The sequence below is a fragment of the Mus caroli genome, chromosome 4 (genome assembly GCF_900094665.2).
Source record: "Mus caroli chromosome 4, CAROLI_EIJ_v1.1, whole genome shotgun sequence".
Classification (NCBI taxonomy): Eukaryota; Metazoa; Chordata; class Mammalia; order Rodentia; family Muridae; genus Mus; species Mus caroli.
In genome coordinates this window covers 97697245-97708498 of record NC_034573.1, presented here as the reverse complement: position 1 = coordinate 97708498, position 11254 = coordinate 97697245, and positions in this window count along the sequence as shown.

Below are 11254 nucleotides of genomic sequence, written 5' to 3'. Positions count from 1 at the left end.
TCTCTCTCTCTCTCTCTCTCTCTCTCTATATATATATATATATATATATATATATATATATATATAATCTCTATGTATTAGTTCCTTGAATATATTATATTCCTACTCAGAGGTGGCCTTTCACTTCCCCACCCCCACCCCCACCCCCCAATTAAATTTCTTCTGTGAGGTCTGTTGCATGGTATGATATTCTTTTCTTTTGGCATTCCTTGGGCCTCCAATTGCCAGGATACCCTTTCTCCATAAAACCTTTATACATATGACCTTCCGTTCAATCTGAGATTTGTGAGAAGAAAGACCGGTTCTACAATTATCCAACTAAAGCAAGCTTTAATTAATACTGGCCAGGTAGATGGGGAAGCTTCTTTTTGTAACAAATGAAGACTTAGCACTGAGATCCATTCATTAGTGGTCAAAATGCAGAAAAGAGTGAGCATTGGATGCCTAGCCCCAGTTGATACATCCACAGTAACCTCTAAACACAAATGCTCAGAAAAAAGAAAAGCAGGTAAGAAGGGATGGAAAGACAGTATTGGAAAGAGCATGATGGATACAAATCAGAGGGGGAATCGTACCCCTGTTCAGTGGGCATGATCTGGGGAGAGGGGCTCGCATGACACTGGGCACTGTGGAGGCAGGAGTGTGAGAGGGGCTAGACACTGGGGATGAACTGCAAAAAAAAAAAAAGATTAAGGATATAATAATTTTTGAAAAGTCAAATTGACTTAAAAATCTTGTTTTCCCTCTGATAACTATGAATTCATTTATTTCTAGTTCATTCACTTTTATCGTCTGAAGAACGGTTCTAAAACTTTTCTTAATTTAAGGTCTGCTCATTGCATTTTTTTTCGGATTATCTCTGGTTGATACCTGATGACTTTTAAAGAAAAAAAAAAGTCACATTTCCCTGGCCCTTGGGGTGTAAAATTGTGGCAGATTTTATCCTGGGCACTGGATATTGGGCTGTGAGGTTCCATCTTGGAATGGTTCTCTACCATTCTCTGTGCACTGTAGTCATTGCTATAGCAAATGACCCACTCAGGCCGTACTACAGACAATAGCATCACCCTCTCTGTTAACTCGGGTTTTGAAGCGTGGGCAGTTTCATGAGCTCTGCATTTGTGCATTCCAGGAGCCAGTTAGAGACATTGGTTGATTCAGAATCAAACTTAGGGGTCCCCTTTCCCAGAGTTATTCTTCAAAGATGTTTTTCTTCTCTTCGTTTCCCATAACAACTAGAGAGCCCCTTTCCTAACATCTGGCTAGAGAGTTGGGGTTCTTAGAATTTTAACCACGAACAAGAAGTGCCCCAAAATACTCTGAGAAAAGAAAAGAAAAAGAAACAAAATAGAAATTTCCCCTACATTTTATTTTCAGAACAACAGAATTCTTACCTCAATTCATCCGACCAGAGAAAACAAGGCATCTCTTGGAGACTTGGATACCCACATCACAACCAGTGCCACTGGCATAACATCCCAAATGGATTGGACCTCAAGAAAGAGCCAGGACAGATGTAAGAACAAAGCCCAGTAGATTCCCCATGATACTTTCTGTTTCATCTAGCAAGTATGGATGTGGGTGGCTAGAAGCAGGTATCTGTCAACGTTTTTGTTATTTGTACCTGCCTGTAGTTCCTGGATTTGCAATATTCTGTATCAAAGCCAGAGAGGAAAAAAAAAAGATAGAAAAATATGAAAGTCACTCTTGGTATGGAGTGGCCTTCCTCTGTAGTCAGTCCATTAACTTTTGAAGTCCCTAAGTATTTACTCTTCAAATATCAAGGGAAAGCTTTGCAACTAGTAGAAGATCGATCAAAGCTGAAGTGAATATCTTCCATATGACTAGGTCAAAGTTGTTGTTGTTTCATTATGCATATAATACTATATTAGACAATAACAGTTATTGATGACCCATCCTCGGGTGATTTCATTCTCTACTAGGGGAGACACATTAAACACATTACTTGAGGAAATCTGTCTCTAACAAGAAAAAGAACAAAAAGAAAAAAAAAATACAACCATCAATCAAAAGAGGCAAACTAAACACCAATGAGGAATCACTACTGAGATTTAGTCAAGTTGGGTCCACAGCTCTCCTATCCTTTTGTATTCATTCCTGCCCTACTACCTGAATCATCAGCCACAGGCAAGCAGGTCCATATCTGTGTTATGTCATCCTGAAGCCATCCCACACAGTGGGTGGTCAAACTACATTTACTGACAGATCCCACCTAATTTGGCTACACTAGCCTTGCCAGGGCTCCCCCACATCTGCTTGCCCCTTCCTTCAGCACAGGGCAATCCAAGCTTCCATTGCAAACTCTGGAATATCTATGCCTGAGGCAGTTGTTTCCCGACCTGGGTGGCAGGGTGTTAGTGCCAGAAAATTCATTTCTGCTAGAAGAAGACCTGAGTGAGTGACTGGTTTGTAAATCCTCTAGACTCTTGACCATGGCAGGGGTGGGGGTTGGGGGGATGGCTATTTCCTCAGGTGAACTTTAGTTATCTGCACTGGTCATAGGACTGAGTGCTAAAGTGCAACCCATAGGGTACTTCCCACACTTTAGCCCATACATATTTTTGTGGGGGTTCATTATCCTCTAGGTAATCATTTCTTAACCCCCCACTGGCCTAAGACCATCCCACATATCAGTATTTACATTAAAATTCATAACAATAGCAAATTTATAGTTATGAAGTATCAACAAAAATAATTTTATGGTTGGGGGTGCAGTCACCACAACATGAAAAGCTGTATTAAAGGGTCACAGCATTAGGAAGGTTGAGAGCCACTGTTCTAAGTCGATTTCATTCACTGGAATCGTCATTACAAAGCCTACTTCCAGGCCAGCCCAATGGATACATTGGCATCTACAGGAATGAGACTTGTATTAATAAGTTAGGCTGGCTGCTGAGGTGGTTTAGCACTTAAGAGTATTTGTTGGGCTGGGCAGTGGTGGAGTATGCTTTTAATCCCAGCACTTCGGAACCAGAGGCAGATGGATATCTGAGTTCGAGGCCAGCCTGGTCTACAGAGTGAGTTCCAGGACAGCCAGGGCTACACAGAGAAACCCTGTCTCGGAAAAACAAACAAACAAACAAACAAAAAACCAAAACAAACAAACAAACAAAAAGTATTTGTTGCACAACCACAAGGTACAGGGTTCAGATCCTAGCATCCATGAACCAAGTCAAGTGTCCCTTAAATACAAGCAACTCCATCTCCAACGGACTTTACAACCTCTCCTTACCTTTGAACACATACAGTGCACATACCCCTATCACACACACATGCACACCATACAGACACAGACACAGACACAGACACAGACACAGACACAGACACACAGACACACAGACACACACACACACACACACACACACACACACACACATACCTTTTTTGGAAAGCAGCTTTATTGAAGACTTCTAGATTTCATGCAGGGTTCTGTGGTTTTTCTACTGACTGGGAAGGCAGCCTTGGGGAAACCACTTGATTTCTCTGAATCTTAGATTTCCTCACTTTGAAGCATGGACTGAATAAAAAAATGTACCTTAAAGAAAGTTCAATAATATATGTGAAATGCCTCTTAAAGAAGCCACATTCGTGTATGAGCGAGTGTTAGGTGAGTTAGGGGCAAAGAATCCGCACTCTGAGCTATCAGAGGCCTCTCTTCGGTTCTTCCCAAGGGTTTGTACTAATACACCCAGTCACTGTTGGGGATTGCTAACAATGGGGAAATAGTGGAGGGCTGAGTCGCTTTATCTCCAGGGGCATGCTTCTAATTAGAAAAGGCTGTTTTAATTTAGTGCAAACCATGGCTCAGCAGCTGGCCCAGCTATGCCTGAGTCCCAGTGTGCACCACAGGAAATGGACAACAAACACTTCAGAGCCAGCACATTGTCTCTTAATTTATATAGAGTTTGCTTTTATTTGAAAGTTTGTTCCGTGACGTTTTCATGGCTTGGGAGAAGTTTAGATCAGAAGGAACCTAGTGATCAGTAGTGCTCACAGTCTGCTGCTTTGTATCAGGACCACAGTAGCCTCCCTCCCTGGGAGTAGTCCAGACAAGGATCCACAAATCAGTGAAAGAGAAGGCAGAATTATTATGGTGAGTTCAAAGATTAAAGGAGAAAGGTTTTTTTTTTATTCAATATAAGAGCAAAATTCAATCAACTAGAACCACACAGCAACCAAAGCTGATGGAAGTAGATTTGCTCTCCCATCCCTGCTAGACAGGAGGCTGAGCTCCTATAGGATGCTCTATAAGAACACCCTTTTCTACGAGAGGGAGATTTGATTGTACACTTAAATCCCTCCTCCTATCACAGCCCCACAGTTCCAGGTTTTCTACAGCAAACACTTCAGAGTATATAGTTTCAGGTTGGTAACTACCAGCCCCCACTCCACGTTCTGCCTAGGACGGCCACTGAGTTCACTCTTTGGCAACCCATTCTAAGTCTCCTTTTTAGTTAGTTACTCCATTCCTTTGAATTTGGCCAACCTGAGATAGCCCAAGATCTGTCGCATCTCTATTTCTAAGCAAGACAGAAGCTCAGTTATTTCTCACAGAAGGGGTTGTGGAGGCCAAGCCAACAAGTTAGATGAAGATGTAAAAACAGTTAAAGTCCTTATGAAGAAGAAGATGGAGGAGGCAGAGGAGGAGGAGGACAAGGAGAAGAATGAGGAGGAGGAGAGGAAGGAGAAGGGGAAGGAAGGGGAAGAAGAAGAAGAAGAAGAAGAAGAAGAAGAAGAAGAGGAGGAGGAGGAGGAGGAGGAGGAGGAGGAGGAGGAGGAGGAGGAGAAGGAGAGGAGGAGGAGGTAAAGGAAGAGGAAGAGGAAGAACAAGAAGAGGAAGAACAACAGCAACATCAACAAAAACAAAAAGAAGAAGATCCTGCCAACAAGCTGCAAAAAGTGAAGCAGCAGGTGGCAGCCTCAAGTGTTTAACTTTAAAAGCAGCTCAGTCTGGGCTGGAGAGATGGTTCAGCACTTAAGAGCACTGACTGCTCTTCCAAAGGTCCTGAGTTCAATTCCCAGCAACAACGTGGTGGATCACAACCATGAGAATGGATGCCCTCTTCTGGTATGTCTGAAGACAGCTACAGTGTACTCATATACATAAAATAAATCTTAAAAAAAAAAAAAAAAGAGGGAGCAGCTCAGCCATTGAGCTTGCAATTCCCAGGCCTGTTGATGATAACTAAAGAAGAGCCTGGCCCCTTCAGCCTGATGCCTGCTCCCTTTTTCTGAACCTCATGGTTAAGTAGTGCCCATGTCAGACCTGCATCATGCATGATCTGAGGCTAACCCCAACCATTCTTGCTTTTCCCCTCTCTTTCGCTGGTTGTAAATAAACAGTATAGTCTGGAGATTCTCTTAGCCTGATCTCCACCTCTTTTCCTATTACCTTGCAGTAGACCTTACTCTTCAGAAATCTCTCATACTACTAACTCCATCGTAATCTGTGTGGCTAGAAAGGGCAGCTGATCCAGTGGATGACCACACAGCTCTAGAGCCCATGAGGAAAGGAAACTAGAGTCTGTGTATAAACAGGAGAAATTGATTCATCTATGCGGGTCTCCCAGTATTGTGGGCTGCTGGCCGGTATGGTCCATGAGGGCAGCCAGAGCAGAGACAATGAATGGGGGAGGAGGGTTCAGAAGCTCTGTGAGGACCTGTGGTGAATGACTGCACCGGGACCACCTATCAGGAGGCAGATCTGCTTTACTTAGGGTGATTCAAAGCTTATAAAGTTTTGGGGGGCTGGGGGTAGGAGCATCCAAGATGGACAAAGATCATTGGTGGTGAGCTTGGGGCACTGATATGCCTCATTAGCATGGAGAAGCCTTTCAGGAATCTCAGGTGCTGGCTGAACAGGTTCTTATCAGGAGAAAGGAAATTGATCCTATACATGACATTCCTCAGGCAGAGGCATGGGGAGGGGGCAGGGAGGGCTTAGAATTCCCCAGACAAGGTCAGGGAAGGAGAAGGCTTGATAATGAAGGAAGTCTCCCATATTGTGCTGAGCTCAGGGGTTATCTGGTCATGGTGGACTTCAACCTTAATTGGCAGAGTTTCCCCAAAGATCTTGGGAATGCAGAAAAGACAGGAAAACAGAAAGCATACGAAAAGAAACAGCAGTGGACTTGGGGAACAGAACCTGGAGAGAAGCCCTGAGAAAGATATCCTCAGGAAAGTGTCTGCTCATAAGGACTCACTCGGGTTAGTGTTTCTGAGAAAGACGCCAACTAGTGCTGTGTCTTGATGAGGACCAGGGAGATGAGCTGCCTGTGTTCTATGCATTAGCCCTTGGGCATGCTACAGTGCAGTATAGGAACATCTGCAATGAGCTTCATAGATGTGGAAGTGCCAGCTTTTAGAAGGAACAAATGATAACAATAGCTATCGTTGCATTATTTTATGCATTAATCACTAGTATGAGGCCATTTATTATTAAGTAACCACTGAGGGTCATGATTCTAGGAGTGCCTGCTGACCAGCATCTTCATTTGGTGTATCAAACTAATTGTCAAGGGTGCAACCAGCGGATCTCCATCCAAGATTGCTTCTTATACCAAACCTGTCGGGGTTATTTCTACTTTTATCAGATGCCAGAAGAAAATCCAGAGACTTGTTCTCTGCTGCACAGGGATGCACAGGAGAGGCAGACCCACATCTTCATCTGTTAAGCATAGGACTTTCACCTATGCCCCCGTTGTTCTTGCCATTAAAACAGAGGGCAGATTGGTGCTTCAGAGTCTCTGGCTTGTGAGTAAGATGACTGAGATCAGGGAGTGGGCCTAGAAACCTGCTCACTAGGTGTGGGGTCGATGAGGCCTGAACATGGGTAGAGAAGAAGTTGGGCTTTTCCCAGCGTTTCATAGACAGAAAAGTCCACCTCATAACTACATTTTCATATTTTAACAGAACAAATGGAACAGATGTTCCTTTCGCCCCAGAGCCCACTTTGCTTCCACTTTCTGTCACTAACCAAACACAGGAATGACTTGTGAATTCTGGAAGCATCTTTTCATTCTGTTGGCTTCATGAGCTGCATAAAGGGAATCTGACACTTTGTGTATCTGGTGTCTTTCACTTGATGTTGTATGTGTAAGACTCCCCTGTGTGGTTTATACATATGTATACTCGCTGCTGTGTATGATTGTGTATACTGTGGACAGTTGTGTACATGTGTATACTGGCTGCTGGGTACTATTTCACTGTGTGGGTAATTTGTGTATCCATTGCCCCTGAACTTGGCAAGCAACAACCGCTGGGGCAAATTTCGCTGTTCCTATTTTTGTACACTAAAACATTTTGCAGTTATTTTTTAAAAAAAAAATCTAAAGAATACCACACAGCATATGAAAATGATGTAAAATTTAAGTTTCCATGCCCATATATAGCATCTTATCGGAACACATCACATGCTCAGATGTGTATTATGTGTGGTTGCTGTCACATTGCTGGCCGAGCAGGGACTGTAGGCACCATTTCTTTCCACTGCAGTACTTACTGCCCAGGGTAGACGGAGCAGGGCTGCAGTCACACATGATTTTCTCCTTGTGGCCTGCAGAATCCTTACAATAGCTGAAGTTTTACCAAGAATGCTGGATGACCCCTGTACCACTCTAATGATGCACATTTAGGACTTTCCATTTGCAGGCTGTGCTAGTATGGAAAGTGCAGCTTTGAAAACCTAGTACATGTTTTTGGTAAACATGTGTGATCAGTTATGCTGAATGCATACTTAGGAGTGGAATTGCTAAATAATAAGATGTACTCTTGCTTCTTCTAAGTGGACTGCGCAGAGGTCTTAGTCCATCCAGCTATGCATGACAGCTCTGGTTCCTCCACAGCCTTAAAAACAATCAGACTTCTGTCTCTTTTTGCGACCTATTTCATCTACCTGTCTGAAGAACACGTGCTGGTGATGTGCAAATGGCTTTGTGCTGATAATTACCTCAAGCTATGCTAATGGAGACACTGACATTAGCATTTATAGACAAGCCTATTTTTCAGGGGTGGAAATAGTGTTCGTTGAGATTGAGAAATGTTGAGCTTGGTTAGGTGTTATGGCTAGATGACTTTTGCGGTGATAAAACACCATGATCAAAAGCAACTTAGGGAGGAAAGGATTTATTTGTCTTACACTTCCACATCACTGCTTACCTGAAGAAAGTCGGGGCAGGAACTCGGGCAGGGCAGCACCCTGGAGGCAGGGGCTGATGTAGAGGCCATAGAGAAGTGTTGCTTACTGGCTTGCTCTTCATGACTTGTTCAGCCTATTTTCTCATAGCACCCAGGGGCACCAGCCCAAGGGTGGCCCATCCACAGTAGGCTGGGCCCTCCTCCATAAATCACTAATGAAGAAAGTGCCCTATAGGTTTGTGTGCTGATGGACTGATCTTATGGAGGCATTTTCTCAATTGAGGTTCCCTCCTTATGTTAAGTTGACATAAAGCTATCGAGCACACAGTCGTTATGTGACAGAATGAAGGTGCAAATTCACGTCTGACTGCATGGTCTCTGTGTACCTTTATCTACTGCACTGTGTGTGGCCTCTCCACACGATGGCTTAAGTAGGTCCCCACACCCTTGAGTACAACCAGTGACAGGAATATCTTCAGTTATCATCAAAGTATTTGTTAGGAAGAGGAGAACAATGGGTTATGAAAAATCAGTATGTGAAGTGTGGGCAAATATTCCTTCCTTTGACTGTCTCCTGCCACAGTGGTTAGCTGTGCTCTCTGCCTCTCTCCAGCCCTGGTGTGTTGTGTTTATTACATATTTGGACTGTGGTGTCCTGTGGTGAAAAATGATAACAGATTTGTTTTCTCAAGATCATCTCCAGATGCTGGCCAGGAGCACCTCTGGATTCATGAGATATTTGTCTTTAGTATTTCTTGAAGATGGATGATGGGGAAAAAATGCTCTAGGAACATTTTGATATAAATCATAGGAAATTCCTTTCTTTGGCAATCTGGAATGCATTTCTCTATTTCTTTAAGAAGAATAATGTGTGTGCTAATAGCTTGGTTGGAATGGAGTCTGAGCCAGGATGAGATGACCATGAAAATAGTTATTGATAGTTTCTTGTAGCCAGACAATCTGCTGCTGACAAACCTGGAGTTTGTCATCTGAGGTGAATGACTGCTGGAAGGACACATCTGAGTCACTTGACTGAGTCCCCACCTCTCCACTCATCCCAAAGCACTACTTGCTTTGCTCAGTTATTTTCTTTTATTTGCCTAATTTACAAAGCCTTACACCAATTTTAACTTTCTCTCCTACCTCCTTACAAGCATTCACACTTGTACCAGTCTTATTCTGGTACTCCACATATGATGTCTCCTCAATGAGTTTTACTATTGCCTAGAGCCACACTGAAAATATTTTAGGTTTTGCAAGGTCTGAGGTTTCTGTAAGGACTGCTTATTCAACTCTCCTGTCAAAGCACAGAGTTCAGTCACATTTCAAGTGTGAGGGGCTACTGGGGCTCACTGTGATGAGCCTTCGTTTATGCAGTGACTGGATTTGGCATACATAGTTTGCAGGTGGCCACTTTAGTTACGCATCCCTGCTGACTTTCAGTGCAGCCAAGGTCAAACTCTGTGCAAGAACTTAAGTCTTTGTGGTTTTCTTCTATCTGACTGGGTGTGCACTTTGGGCTTCTGTAATTGTAGGTTGGCTTCTGCTCTGGTGACTATGACCTGGCGAAGCCGGGGAGAGTCAGGTATTGGCTCCAGATGATTTTGCCCAACTATAGGTTAAAGTAATTTTTTGTGCTCATTTAAGATAGACTAAACTAAGCCATGGTACCCAGTATGTTAGGTATATTAAATGTGCAGGGTGGTTTTTTTTTAAAGATTTATTTGTTTGTTTGTTTATTTATTTATTTATTTATATGTGAGTACACTGTCACTCTCTTTAGATACACCAGAAGAGGGCATCAGATCCCATTACAGATGGTTGTGAGCCACCATGTGTTTGCTGGGAATTGAACTCAGGACCTCTGGAAGAGCAGTCAGTGCTCTTAAGTGTTGAGCCATCTCTCCAGCCCCTAAATGCAGTTTTAACTCATGATATTTTCAATATAAGATGTGCCTGTTAGGATGGGACCCCATATATTCATATGTGTATCATGACCTCATCCTCCCCTTCTGTGTGTACATTCTTATTTCCTAACAGTCTTAAAAAATTATATTAATTTTTATAGCGTGAGTTTGGTCACCTTTTCCTTCTGTGGGTTATATTTTTGTATCCTATATAAGAATCATCTACTGGTTTCCTAGGTTTTCATCTAGGACTTTTATGTTTTTAAAATCAGGTTTATGAAACATGCGCATTGCTTTTGTCTGTGTATGATATAAGAACCAATACCCCTCACTCCTCTGCACTTGGATGCTCGGTCGCTCTAGCATTATATTTAGGAGTCTGTCATCTTTGTTGAATTATCGTGACACATTGTCTTTGTAAAACTAGTGTTGATGTTTCTAAAGCTTGTTTTAGAAACTTGTATTTTTTTATTTGTTTGTTCTTTCACAAACACTATTCTCAAGGAGATGATGATGATGATGATGATGATGATGATGATGATGATGATGATAGGAATGACTGTCTAAGGAAATAAAATTAGTAAGATATAGGTAGAGAATTTAAAACGAGGTTTATTAATTCACTTGATTATGGCAGCTGAGACATCACTTTGTGACAGGATGGGCCATGTGAAATAGAGAAGCAGGCAGTGTGACTTAAGGCTTCAGGACTCAGAAAAGCCACTTTTAGTCTGAGGTCACAGACTGAGAAACCAGGGGCTATCCTTCAAACTCCAAAGCCAAAATAGTAGAAATTCTGAAATGTAAGGGCTTCTGCTTTCCAGAAGAGAGAACAAGAAATTTTCCTCCAACCAATTTTTTTTCCATTTAAGACTCCCAGATGATTGTATGAAGCTCCTCCACCATTTCAGGGTAAAATAATTTCTCATTTTTGACTTGCCTCAAGGTCCTGCAAAACATATATTTGATATATGTTGGATTAGGTTGGTCATTCTGATTAAATCAAGGTCTGCCCAGAATGGTGGCACAAGTCTTTAATCCTAGAGCTCAAAGCACAGGCAGAGGAGGCAGAGGAGGCAGAGGAGGCAGAGGAGGCAGAGGAGGCAGAGGCAGAGGAGGCAGAGGAGGCAGAGGAGGCAGAGGAGGCAGAGGAGGCAGAGGAGGCAGAGGAGGCAGAGGAGGCAGAGGAG